General features: G+C 39.5%; 1 non-coding gene across 1 annotated transcript; it reads right to left on the bottom strand.

Moving 5' to 3' along the window:
- Positions 1 to 7,868: 7,868 nt before the first annotated feature.
- Positions 7,869 to 7,975, bottom strand: LOC114206874 (U6 spliceosomal RNA). The gene has a single exon (XR_003608733.1). It is a non-coding gene; the product is annotated as a U6 spliceosomal RNA (small nuclear RNA).
- Between the last annotated feature and the right edge of the window lie 5,292 nt (positions 7,976 to 13,267).

Below are 13,267 nucleotides of genomic sequence, written 5' to 3'. Positions count from 1 at the left end.
CTGAGGGTTGCTCGAGTGGGGGGGGTGGGAGGGATGGGTTGCCTGGGTGATAGACATTGGGGAGGTAATGTGCTATGGTGAGCACTGTGAATTGTGTAAGACTGTTGAATCACAGACCTGTACCTCCGAAACAAATAATACATTATATGTTAAAAAAAAAAAAAAGAAGATAGCAGGAGGGGAAGAACGAAGGGGGGAAATCGGAGGGGGAGACGAACCATGAGAGACTATGGACTCTGAAAAACAAACTGAGGGTTCTAGAGGGGTGGGGGGTGGGGGGATGGGTTAGCCTGGTGATGGGTATTAAGGAGGGCACGTACTGCATGGAGCACTGGGTGTTATATGCAAACAGTGAATCATGGAACACTACATCAAAAACTAATGATGTAATGTATGGTGATTAACATAACATAATAAAAAATTGGGTATGAAATTGATCCTCTATTTCAAATGAAATAGGAAACACAAGAGATATCTTTTTAATAAATGGTTCTTAAATTTCACTGGGCATAAAAATAACATGGCAATCTTATGAAAATACAGATTTCTAGACAAGGATGCCCACTCTCACAACTTTTATTCAACATAATACTGGAATTCTTAGCCAGAGCAATTAGGCAAGAAAAAAAAAAAAATAAAAGACACCCAAATCTGAAAGAAGTAAAATGATCTGCGTTTACAGATGACATGATACTACATATAGAAAACCCTAAAGACTCCACCATAAAAACTGTAGAACTAGTAAACAAATTCAGTAAAGTTGCAGGATACAAAATCAACATACAAAAGGCAGTTGCCTTTTTATGCCCTAACAACTAACTATTGGAAAGAGAAATTAAGAAAACAATTGCATTTATAGTAGCACCAAAAAGAATAAAATACTTAGGTATAAATTCAATCAAAGAATGAAAGACCCATAAACTGAAAACTGTAAAACACTGATGAAAGAAATTGAAGAAGACACAAATAAATGGAAAGATATGGATTAGAAGAATTAATATCATTAAAATGTCCATACTACCCAAAGCAATCTACAGATTCAGTGCAATCCCTATCAAAATTCCAATGGCATTTCCACAAAAATAGAACAAACAATCCTAAAATTTGTATGGAAACAAAAAAGACCCCAAATAGCCAAAGAAATCTTGAGAAAGAAAAATAAAGATGGAGGCATCAAACTTCCTGATTTCGAGCTACAGTAAACAAAATAGTATGGTACAAACAGAACAGAAACATAGATCAGTGAAACAGAATGGAGAGCCCAGAAATAAACCCACACATATATGGTTAATTTCTGACAAAGTTGCCAAGAATATACAATGTGGAAAGGATAGTGTCTTCAATAGAGAGCCACATGCGAAAGAATGAAGCTGGACTCCTATCTTATATCATACACAAAAATCAACTCAAAATGGTTTAAAGATATGAACATAGACCTGAAACTATAAAACTCATAGAAGGAAATATAGGGAGAAATCTCCTTGACATTAGTCTTGGCAATGATTTTTGGATTTGACACCGAAATCGAAGGAAGCAAAAGGAAAATTAAACAAGTGGGACCACATCAAACTAAAAATCTGCACAGCAGGGCACCTGGGCAGGTCAGTTGGTTGAGCACCTGACTCTTGATTTTGGCTCAGGTCATGATCTCAGGGTCATGAGATGGAGCCCCCTATAGTCAGGTTCTATGCTCAGCAGGGAGTCTGCTGCTCTCCCTCTCCCTATGCCCACCAACTTGTATGTGCTTTCTCTGTCTCTCAAACAAATATATCTTGTAAAGAAAAGATTTTATAAACTAAACTAAAATAAAATAAAAATCTGCACAGCAAAGGAACCAATCAACAAAATGAAAAGGCAACCCACACAATAGAAAATATTTGGTAAAACACATCCAATAAGGAGTTAATATCCAAAATATATAAGGAACTCAACTAGTTAGTAAAACAAAAACAAAACAGCAAAAAATGAAAAACAAAACAAGAAAAATTAAAAATGGGCAAAAGACCCAAAGAAGACATACAAATGGCTAACATCTGAAAAGATACTCAATGTCACTCATCATCAAGGACATGCAAATCAAAACCACAATGAGATATCATCACCTCACACCTGTTAGGATCTCTATTACCAAAAAGACTCTTACCTTTACCAACCTCTCCACGTTTCCCTCGTTGCTGGTGAGATGTGGAGGAAAGGGAACCCTTGTGCACTGTTGGCAGGACTATAAATTGGTACAGCCACTCTGGAAAGCAGTATGGACATTCCCCAAAAATTGAAAATAGAACTACCATGTGACCCAGCAATCCCACTCCTGGGTATGCATATTCAAAGGAAATGTCATCATTGTCTTGAAGAGATATATGCTATATGTACTCCATGTTCATTGCAACATTATTCACAATAGATAAAAGTCTGGAAAAGCCTAAGTTTCCATCAACAGATGATGAAGATATATATATATATAAAATGGAATATTATTTAGTCTTTAAAAAGAAATTCTGCCATTTGAAATAACTTTGATGGACCTGCAGGGCATTGTGCTAAGTGAAATAAGTCACACAAAGAAAGACAAATACATGGATCACTTATACATGGAACTAAAGAAAAAAAAATCAAGCCCATAGAAACAGTAGCATGGTGGTTGCCAGGAGGTGGGGAATGGGGGAAATGGGGAGAGGTTGGTAAAGAACACAGGCTTTCAGTTATAAGATGAATAAGGTCTGAGAATCTAAAGTATAACCTGGTCACTGTGGTTGTTAATACTGTATTATGTAATTGAAACTTGCTGAGAGTGGAACTTAAGTGTTCTCACACAAAAAAGAAAAAGGTAAATATGTGAGGTGATGGATGTGTTAAGTCAAATGTGGGAACCCTTTCATAATGTGTACATATATCAAATCACTTTATATACTTTAAATATATTACAATCTTATTTGTCATTATAGCTCAATAACGCTGAATAAACACACATGTGAAAACGATGTTTGTGAACATGCTACTTGTTTGCTACATTGACCAAAAAACCCCCAGATTCCTGGGTCAACTCTGACCTACTGAATCAGAATTTCTGAGAGGAAGTCCTGAATCTGCATTTTAGCAGCTGCATCCTCAGGTAGTCTGAAGACCACATTTTGAGATAAACCCAAGTGACCACTGTAGTGAATTAATAAGATTTTTAATGATATGTATTTTTTGGCACATATACTAGGGATTCCAATTATCATCACTGTCTGAAAGAATACAAATTTTGTATACAGAACTTAAGAGGACTTTGTCATAAACTTATCTTTTAAGTTAGCTGTTTTATAACCAGAAAGAATAAGCCAATGAGAAGGAAAATCAGAAGCTTCAAAAGATAACAATGAATATCATATTTCACAGAATATTTATATTAGTTGGGGAAGAAAAATGTTCCATGGATGTCATTTTCCCACATCATAAAATAAACAAATGAATACTGAAAATGTAACTTTAAAAAAATGAGATTAATTTTAAAAAATTACTCAATACTATAATGATTATGCAACAAATATATAATATAGAATAGGTTTTGAAAATACAAAGTATTTATGATACACGTATAAAGCATACACACACACAAAGATTTAATAATAGTATAAATATACTTTGGTTAACCTTACGAGTTAAGGATATTTTGAGTAACTGAATGTTAAGTGCATAACGTTCAAAATATACACATCTGAAGAGATGACTTACATATTTATTTGTGACAGAAGAAAAATCAGTTAATTTACTGAACTAATTTGACAGCCTAAACTGCAGTACTCAAGCAAAATCTCTGTGCATTTCATATTTACAATCAAAACATTCCTGAGTTAAGAGAAAAAAAAAAGCCTGTCTTTATAGCTTCAAGGAAGTACTGTCAAGTAAACTTAGGGGACTTCCAGAGGTAGCAAAATGGGGTGGGGAGAACTGTAGCATGATCACATTTTTCTGATAACTGAAACTTAAACTCCTGGAACATAGCTGCACAATTTCTACCCTGAAAGATTGGTTCCTTCTGAGGGTCCAGGTCCTCCTGAACCTTGAAAATAAAGGGCAGAGTTATGACCTCAGAGCTGGGAATCAGAAATCAGATTCTAAGGGGTAAGTCAGCCAAGGATACAGAGTTCTCTAGAATGGAGCTTTCTTGGGACATGAATCATGTTTATTTTAGACACAAAACTTTCTAGCTCCAAATGGAAAAAAAATCATTTTTACTTGATGAAAAATGTCTCTCTGCCAGAATGTTAGGGAACAACTGAGTCGTCCAAGCCCCAAGGCTCTCTGGCTCATTTGCAAAGTTCCCTTTCTTCATCTGCTATCTGTGCCTCCTCCTTGGCCTTGTGCCCCGCACAAATTCTCAGTTCTACCATTGTGCTAAGGACAAGAGTGTGTCCGGAGCGTATGCTGCACTCTCCAGGGAGTTTGTCTACCTCCTCCAGGTAAGTCCGTGTGTCTCAAGAGGATCCTCGGGACACAGAGGGCATGTTGTGCCTGATGAAAGAAACTCTGTAAGCCTGCCTCAGAACCTGTCATTAGTCCATACCGTAGCTCTCTGCTTCCGGGAGAGTTCCTGCATGACTTTTACAGCTGTTACATGATGTACAACTTTATTAACTTTAGTTGCAAACTTGAATACACACACAACGCTCTATTTACCGCTAATAAACGAATGCTAGGCGGAGTGGGGTTGTGTTCCTTTGAGCAGTTGCAGTTTACTACAGTGCTGTAAAAATAATTCTAGGCTCTTAAAAATTTCCAAATGTGATGCCTGTTCCTGCAGAGCCTCATTTAGACAGTACCCATATATTTACCACTACCACTTAAAAAAAAATTATTTATTTATTTGAAAGAGAGCATGCGCACGAGTGGGGGGAGGGGCGGAGGGAGAGAATCTTCAAGCGGACTCCCTGTTGGGAGCAGAGTCGGATCTGGGACTCCACGTGGGGCTCCACATGGGGCTCCATCTCATGACTCTGAGATCATGACCCGAGCGGAAACCAAGAGTCTGACCCTTAACTGAGCCACCCAGGGGCCCACCACTACTTTTAAAGTTGGTTCCCAATAGAGTTTGAGTCTGTGGATCTAGAGTACTGTAATCTGATTTGTCTCTGTAAGACGTAGAAACTGAAGCATGTGGTAGCCTTTATGGGAAGCAGGGTTCTTCAACCTGGGCACTATTGATGGGTTTTGGGCTAAGTAATTCTTTGCTGAGAGAGCTGACCTGTGCACTGAAGGATGCTTAGCAGTATCCGGTGTCCTCTAGGCCTGAAGCTTGCTAAACGCTATAGCGAAATGTAGTCAACAAGTTTTGTTTTGTTTTATTTCCCCCTTCGAGCTGTAAGAGCTGATCTCCTGCACCTTCCCTTAAATGGAGCACTGTGAGCCCATTTTTCCTTTAGGAGTCCTAATCTAATTATTGCCAACTTCTGAACCCAAGCTCTCCACAGACCAGGAGCTTCAACCCATGCCTTTACATTTCTGCTTTTTATTCTGTCAGCTACCCCATATCCTTCTAATGAATTCATTTTATACTATTGATTTTTCCTCCAGTTCAGTAAATAGCAATTCCATTCTTCCAGATGCTCAGATCAGAAACTTTGGAGTCACCTTTGACTCCTCTTTTTTTTTTTTTTTTCCCCCACATCCTGTGTTGCTCAGAGTCCCCGCAGGTTATAAATAGCACACTAAAGGGGTGTCTGAGGAAAATTCAAAAACTTGTGTAGAAACACGTGGTCCGGTTAAGGGAAACTAATAAGAAATGGTGGAGCACCCAAGAGGTAGTGGGAAGACATTAGCACCCCAGGCTGGAAGGAGCCCAGGGTGGAGAGGGTTTGCCAGCCCCAGCAAGAGTTACAGCCGTAGTAGACTGCTGCCGAGTAGGAGCTGTGGCCTCAGGGAGACAAGGGCCGTCATTGCCAAGCTGTAGGCAGGCAGGGAAGGAGCCCGGAGGGTAAATATCCTGGGCTTGTCCTCCTTTTGCCCTCCAATCTCCAATTGTCTGAACCCAAGCGAAGGAGGACGGGAGAATCCAGGCATGTGGTCCATGGAGGTCGGGCTTCCAGGCTATGGGAAGGAATGAAGGGGCAATTGGAGACTCTCTATGCACTCTCATCGGTGACTCTGTCTGCTCTATCTTGAAATACATCCAGAATCCAAACCTCACTCACCACCTCCCTTATTACCTTCCTTGTCCAAGCCACTGTTTCTCACTGACAACTGCATTAGCCTCCTATCTCTATCCCTTTACCCAGCTCTATTTTTTACAGCACTTACAACTCCTTAAAATACTATATATGACTTGATAATTTGCTTATTGTATATCTCTCCCTACTAGAATGTAAATTCCATGAAATTATAAACGTAATCTGTTTTGTAATGCTATTACATTCCTTATACATTATAGGCACTCAATAAGTATCGAGTTAAGTAACTAATGTTAAATGAATCCGATTTGGTTTCTGTTGCTTATATCCAAAGAAAGTTAGAAGACTCAGGTGTGTATAATGTAATCTCATTTTGTTTTTTGAAAAGTTTATTTGCGCACATAGAAAAGAATGAAAGTATATTCAAAATATTAGAAGTGATTACCTTTGGAGAGTGGGATTTGCGGTAGTTTTCATTTTCTTCTTTGATTTTAATACTCCTGAAATATTCTACAATGATCATATATGACCCTTGTAATCAGATAAAGAGAAATCCCTTTATTTTAAAGTACAGACTAGGACTAGATCAACCAGATCTTCTAGAGAAGCTCAGCAATTCTTTTTCATCTCTTGGCTCCCCATCCCTCTCCTTACTATGTCATTGTCAAACCTTTTCCGCTCTTCGGAAACACTTGCGTTGAATCCATTCCCCACCTTATCTACCCTGCTCTGCGCCCAGGAAGCTGACCATGAGGTTGCAACAACCTGGCTCCCTTGCCCTCTGGCTTCCGGTTAGGTTCAGCTAATGGTTTTAGCTGAGATCTAGAGGGTGGGAGGACATTGGGTCAGATTATTTACTCCCCAGCACCCTCCTTACCGGTTCCCTGCAGGTGGGCTATATCCCTTTACCTAAAGGCCACAGTTCTGGTCAGATGGTCCTCTCCAAACAGCTGTCTCTGGTCCCTCCACCTTCCTCTTGCTCCTTCAGGCCTAAGGGTGGTAGTAGTCCCCCCTACTGCCGGCCCCGGGGTAATGCACCATCCCTTTTTCTTCCCAAGCCTGACTCACAACTCTGTAAACTCTCCTCAAATTACGCAGTTCTAGTGTTCCATATCTTTTCTTCCAGGGTCCCAACTAAGCATTCAGCTTCATCCTTTTCCGTTCACTCTTAGCAGATGGCCTTGTCTCATTAGTTTTTACTGAGAAGGTTGAGGCCTTCTCTCAGCTTTCTCGGCATTCCTCAAATGTCTGTGCACCAGCACTTTACTAACAGTAGTCCATGTCATGGCCCGCTGTCACCTCTAATCCTGACCTCTCAGCGCACATAACACATTTGGCTTAGAGCAGGGCTCCACCCTATTTTTTCCTTACTATAAAAACTTGTCATAGAAAACAAACTGATGGTCACCAGAGGGGAGGTGGGTGGGGGGTTGGGTGAAATAGGTGATGGGATGAAGGAGCGCACTTAACAGAATGAGCGCTGCATAATGTATAGAAATGTTTGTTTTTAAAGATTTACTTATTTATTTTACAGATAGAGAGAGAGAGAGCATGGTGGGAAGAGGCAGAGGGAGAGAGAGAGAGAATCCCAAGCAGCCTCCATGCTGAGCAGGGAGCCTGACATGGGGTTCAATCTAACGACCTGAGATCACGACCTGCGCTGAAACCAAGAGTCAGATGCTTAGCCGACTGAGCCACCCAGGTGCCCATCTGTGTGTTGTTGATATGGAACACTTCACGAATTTGCATGTCATCCTTGTGCAGGGGCCATGCTGATCTTCTCTGTATTGTTCCAATTTTAGTATATGTGCTGCTGAAGTGAGCACTAGAATTGGCGAATCACTGTATCGTACACCTAAACTAATATTACACTGTATGTTAACTGTATTGGAATTAAAATTAAAAAACTAAATTTTTAAAAAAGGAACTTTTCTCCTTCATTGGCTCTTCTCCCTTCTTGCATACTTCAACTCCGGATGTTTCTGATGTCTCAGACCTGGGTTTGATGCTAGGACAACATTCTTTTAAAGAGGAAAGCTTATCAATTTGTAGTACTTTATCACTTTCATGCAGATAATTTTTTAAATATATACTTGCTGTCCTATTTGTTTAACCTAACCCCAGTCCTTTATCTCTCCAATCAGACATTAAGTATTGTAAATGGATTTCCAGTTATCTCCTCAAATGCAATAGCATTTCATCCTTCCTCTCCCCTTCCCCTGAATTAGATTTTCTCCCATTTTCCATATTTGTTTCCAATGGCATCTATATTCTTTTGGGCTCAAGAGTTTAAAACATTGAAATTATCTTTTAATGCCTCCATTTTTTTTTAAAGATTTTATTTATTTATTTGACAGAGAGAGACACAGCGAGAGAGGGAACACAAGCAGGGGGAGTGGGAGAGGGAGAAGCAGGCTCCCCGCCGAGCAGGGAGCCCGATGTGGGGCTCGATCCCAGGACCCTGGGATCATGACCTGAGCTGAAGGCAGATGCTTAATGACTGAGCCACCCGCCTTAATGCCTCCATTTTCTATGTCCCTCGGCTGCAGTTACTTCCTGAATTCTATGTTTTTTTCTTAAACTAATTTCTCAGAGTTTGTTTTTTTCACTCTCAACTGTTATAATCAACGTCTTTTATATTTTAGGCCAAGATTATTTCAGTAGTCACCTAACGTCTTCAAATTCCAGGTTCTCCCATACCTACACAAGGATTAATATTTCTAGAATACTGCTAATATCATGTGGTGTTATAATGTGACTCCAATTAGTAATGACACCAACAACTAATACTCACTGAGTACTTGCTGACTTAGTGCTGACTGCTGCACTAAGTTCTTTTTACATGGATTGATTATTTTAATCTTCAGAGGAATCCTATAAATATATAATTGTACAGTTGGAAGATTTATTTATTTATTTATCATTACAATTCAAATTTATTAGATCTGTCCACAGTCAGCCATGGTGATTTTCTTACTAGTCTTGCCATTTCTGGACGCAAGGCACCATGGCTTCTACAATATTCATGCTCTCTTTCACCTTGCCAAAGACCATCCAACCACTCAGTCTCAGTACAGATGAAAAGTTGGCTGATCATGGGTCCAGCATCTGCCATGGACGAGCTCAAGACCAGTGTGATTCAGGATGAAATTCAGAGGGACTTACCTCCAGGGCCATTATGAAATGAAGTCACCACCTGGCACATAAAACCCAGAATAATTCTGTGAAAACAAAATTTTTCCTCCCCGGTGCTCACAACATGAAAGTTTTCTGCTGTCTTTGGAAATTCATCTGCAAACAGCTGGAAGGAGATACAGCCCAAGAGCTCGCCGTCGATGCCACGTCAAAGAACGTGGTGGGGTTGGCCGTGGCTGGGTGGCACAGGCAGCTCAGGAGTGATGGTTTCTGCAAGGCAGGAAGAATTTTAGAATATTTAGGAAACTTCCAGGATCACCCAACTACTAGTGGTTCTGGGATGCAAACTCCACATGAAACCAGAAGTCTGCTCTTAATCTTTTTTTCTATGCTATCCACATCCCTCAACATGATTGCTAAAGCATGCCACAAATTGCTCCCACCCTTCTGAGCTAATGTCAGGTTTTATTTCTCTCCACATTACACTGAGTTCACTAATACACTGTAAGCATGCCACGTTCATTTCAGCTGTTTGCCTTTACTTTTGCACCTGTAGGTTTTCTCTTGCCATCGAATCAAATCTCTTCTTGGGTTAAGGTCTTACTCCAGAGCACAACGAAGCCTTCACAAATACAATAGTACACCTAGATCTTTTCTTGGAGCCTCTAAAACCACTTATCGTTTGCACCATTAACTTTCGCATTCAGTTATGGAGCACCTTAAATTTTTATTTAACTGATATATATACAGCTGCTATTTATTCATCCCAGAAGAAAATCCTGAGCCCTTATTATTTGCCAGGCACTGTGTAAGTGCTGGAATACAAAGATGGATAAGATTCAGTCTCTGAAAGAGTTTAATCCGGGGGGGGCAACAGATATGTTAGCTAAAATATTACAGTACACTCTAAGTGATGATACTGGAGCATTGTATTGCCTAATGGTTTAGCACATGAGTTTTGGAATTGTCAGATCTTAGGTACATTTTGCTGCTCTGCTCTTCAATAGCTAAGTGAGACATAGCCTCGTTCTGTTTCCTCATTTGCAAAATGGAGATACTAATAGTAGCTACTTTTTAGTAGAATTTACAGAATTAGAGTTTATAGAATTAGAGGAGTATAAAGTACTTAGGACAGTGCTCAAAGTCTGTAAATATTTATCCCTTCCCCTCCATAATAGGAATTTACATTTATTCTATACCCATTCTTCCGTGGGAATAGAGAAGACGGAATGAATAGCTATGCTTGGATGGTCAGGAAAAACTTAGGAAAGAAGAATGAATTTGAATATGGTCTTGAAGGATGAGAAGGAATTCACCTTATTTTGATTTGGTTAGACTATAAGAAGAATATGGAGAAATACTAGTGAAAGGAGTCTGGAAAGAACATAGGCAAGTTGTAAAGGGCACTGTATATGCAAAGGTATTTGTTCGCTACCTTTTTGTTTACTAATTCCTGAAAGGCTTTGGTGTTGTGCCAGCAATTTCCAAAGCCATGGGCCCACCAAATAATACCTGTCTATTAAAAAAGCATAGACACATGTTATGATTCTTACAGATCCTAATTATTAAAATATCTATTTTAAGGTTTTGCTGAAATGATAGTGCCTTCGGGGCACCCTATCTCTATCAATTAATGAGTCCTGAAAGACTTACCATATGCCCTGTGCCAGTGATCAATTTATTGACTCTCAGCCCCAAATTCACCCTTCATAGCCTGCTCCTCAAAAGTAGATGTAAATCTCTTCAATATTTTCCCTTTGCATCTGGCATAATGTTAAACTTTGAGAGACATTTCGGGAGAAAGAAGCATGAGTCTCTCTGGCTATTCCATAGAGAAAGGATTGGGGAGAAGGGACTGGAGTTGCAGAAAGAGCAGTTCATCTGTTCATTTATCCTTTAATTTAGCAAAGACTTATGAGAACCTACTCAAAGTCAGGCAATGAGGATTGTCAGTTAAAGAAAACACAGTCTCTGCTTCAAGAAGCTCAGAGGGGAAGGGGTGGTTGTGTTAATCATGATCAGGATTGTGCTCCGTGCTGATCAAGAGAAGCCTGAGATGCTGTGAGAGCTGGAGGAACAGCCAACCACAGCTGGCGAAGAGAGGACAGTATTCTAGGGGAAATCTTTGGGATTGAATCTTGAAGGAAAATGGAAGTTATTCAGATGCAGAAAGGGATGAAATGTGGTCTAGCTAAAGCGCACCACGTATGTAAGGTGAGAGAACACTGAAGCAAAAGTTGAGTGTTGGAATGGGCTAGTGCTGGGTGTTGGTAAGAGATGAAGTTAGAGAATTTGGAACCAGATTATGGAATGCTTTCCAGGCTATTTGATATTTAGATTGTTTCTATATTTTAAAACTTTTTATTTGGAAACACTCTCAACTTTATAGAAAAGTTGAAAGAACAGAACAAAGAACGTTTCTCCCTGAATCATTTGAGGATAAGTTGCCAACATGATGTTTAAACATCTCCTCTCCTCAAATGCTTTAGTGTGTATTACCCATAAACCAGGACATTTCCCTACATTACCATAATACAACCACCAAAATTAGGAAAGTAAAGTTGGCCTATTACTACCATCTAAGCCTCACACCTTATTCAAGTTTCACTAGTTGTTCCAATAATATATATATATATATATTTAATACTAAAAGGATTCAGTCCAGAATAAACCACCGTGCTTAGTTGTCATGTCTTTTTAGCCTCTTTCAATCTGGAACGCTTTCTCACCCTTTCTTGACTTTCATTTCCTTGATCCTTTTGAAAATTACAAGTTAGTTATTGTGTAAAATGTCCCACAGTGTGGGTTTGTTGGATATTTCCTCATGATTGGATTCAAGTCATGCATCTCTGGTAGGCATATTCCAGAAGCAATGTTGTGTTCTTCTCATTGTATCCTATCACTAGTGATATTAACTTTCATCATTTTGTTAAGGTGGTATGTCCCAGACCTTTCTACTCCATGGTTACTCCCCCCCCTATAATTAATAAATATTTTGTGAAGAGATCTTGGAGACTATGTAAATAGCCTTTTCAAATGGTGAATTAGTCTTTTTGTCTAGAGCATGTGGATGAGTACAGACTCATGTTACTCTATTTTAGTCAGTGACTTATATATCTTTTTGAGATATTCCCATTATTCTCTGAACCCTTCCTTACTTTTTACCACAAGATGCTCCAGCCTCATTGTGTATTCCCTGCCCCAGCACTGGAATCAGCTATTTCTCCAAAGAGCCTTGTTTCCTTTTAGTGAAGAAGAATATTTAGAAACCAACATTTGGGCACTAGTGGGCTCATTGCTATCAGGGCGACACTGCTCCTAGACCCTCAAAATGTATATACATATATATACATGCATTTATAGATATACTTATTTTTGTTTTCTGTATCTATTTCTTTGTATTGAAAGCCATGAGTTCACAACCAATATCCCCAATTCTAAGCCAATACTTCATTCTTATATTCTCCCTTTCTATAATTATAACTTGTTTCTCTGGCAGTGGGAAACCTGGCTCCCTTATCCTCAATATATTTACTTATTTGCTCAATCCTCTGTATGTAATCATGGCCACTAACTACTATCAAACTCTCATCCCTGCAAATGCCCTCCTCGCTCTGATTGAGCTACGATACCCTGCTCTGGGCTACCCCTATGCCCTCCCACAGATGCTCTTCTCTCATTGCTGGGGCTCCTGTGTCCTAACCTGAGTCATTCCCCTGCACAGCCCCCTTTCCCACTCCAGTGGTACTTTGCCATCCCAGGTGAGCTACCATATTTCTTCCCCAATCACCCCTGAAGATACCTACCTTGCTGAGCCCCAATCTAATGGGTTTTGGATTGAATTGCTCTGGAAGTAAACCATTGAATGGAAGGGAGCAAGAGAAGGGAAAGGATAGAGAAGGAGAAGAAGAGTGCTTCTAATCAAAAAATATATATTATAAATAACATTCTCTTTTTGTACCTAAATCTTTATCATTAATTTA

This window comes from Eumetopias jubatus, unplaced genomic scaffold (genome assembly GCF_037043125.1).
Source record: "Eumetopias jubatus isolate StellerSeaLion01/CBP00866 unplaced genomic scaffold, mEumJub1_p1.0 scaffold_2, whole genome shotgun sequence".
Classification (NCBI taxonomy): domain Eukaryota; kingdom Metazoa; phylum Chordata; class Mammalia; order Carnivora; family Otariidae; genus Eumetopias; species Eumetopias jubatus.
Note: the sequence above shows the minus strand (reverse complement) of the source record. Positions and strands in the feature narration are given on the sequence as shown.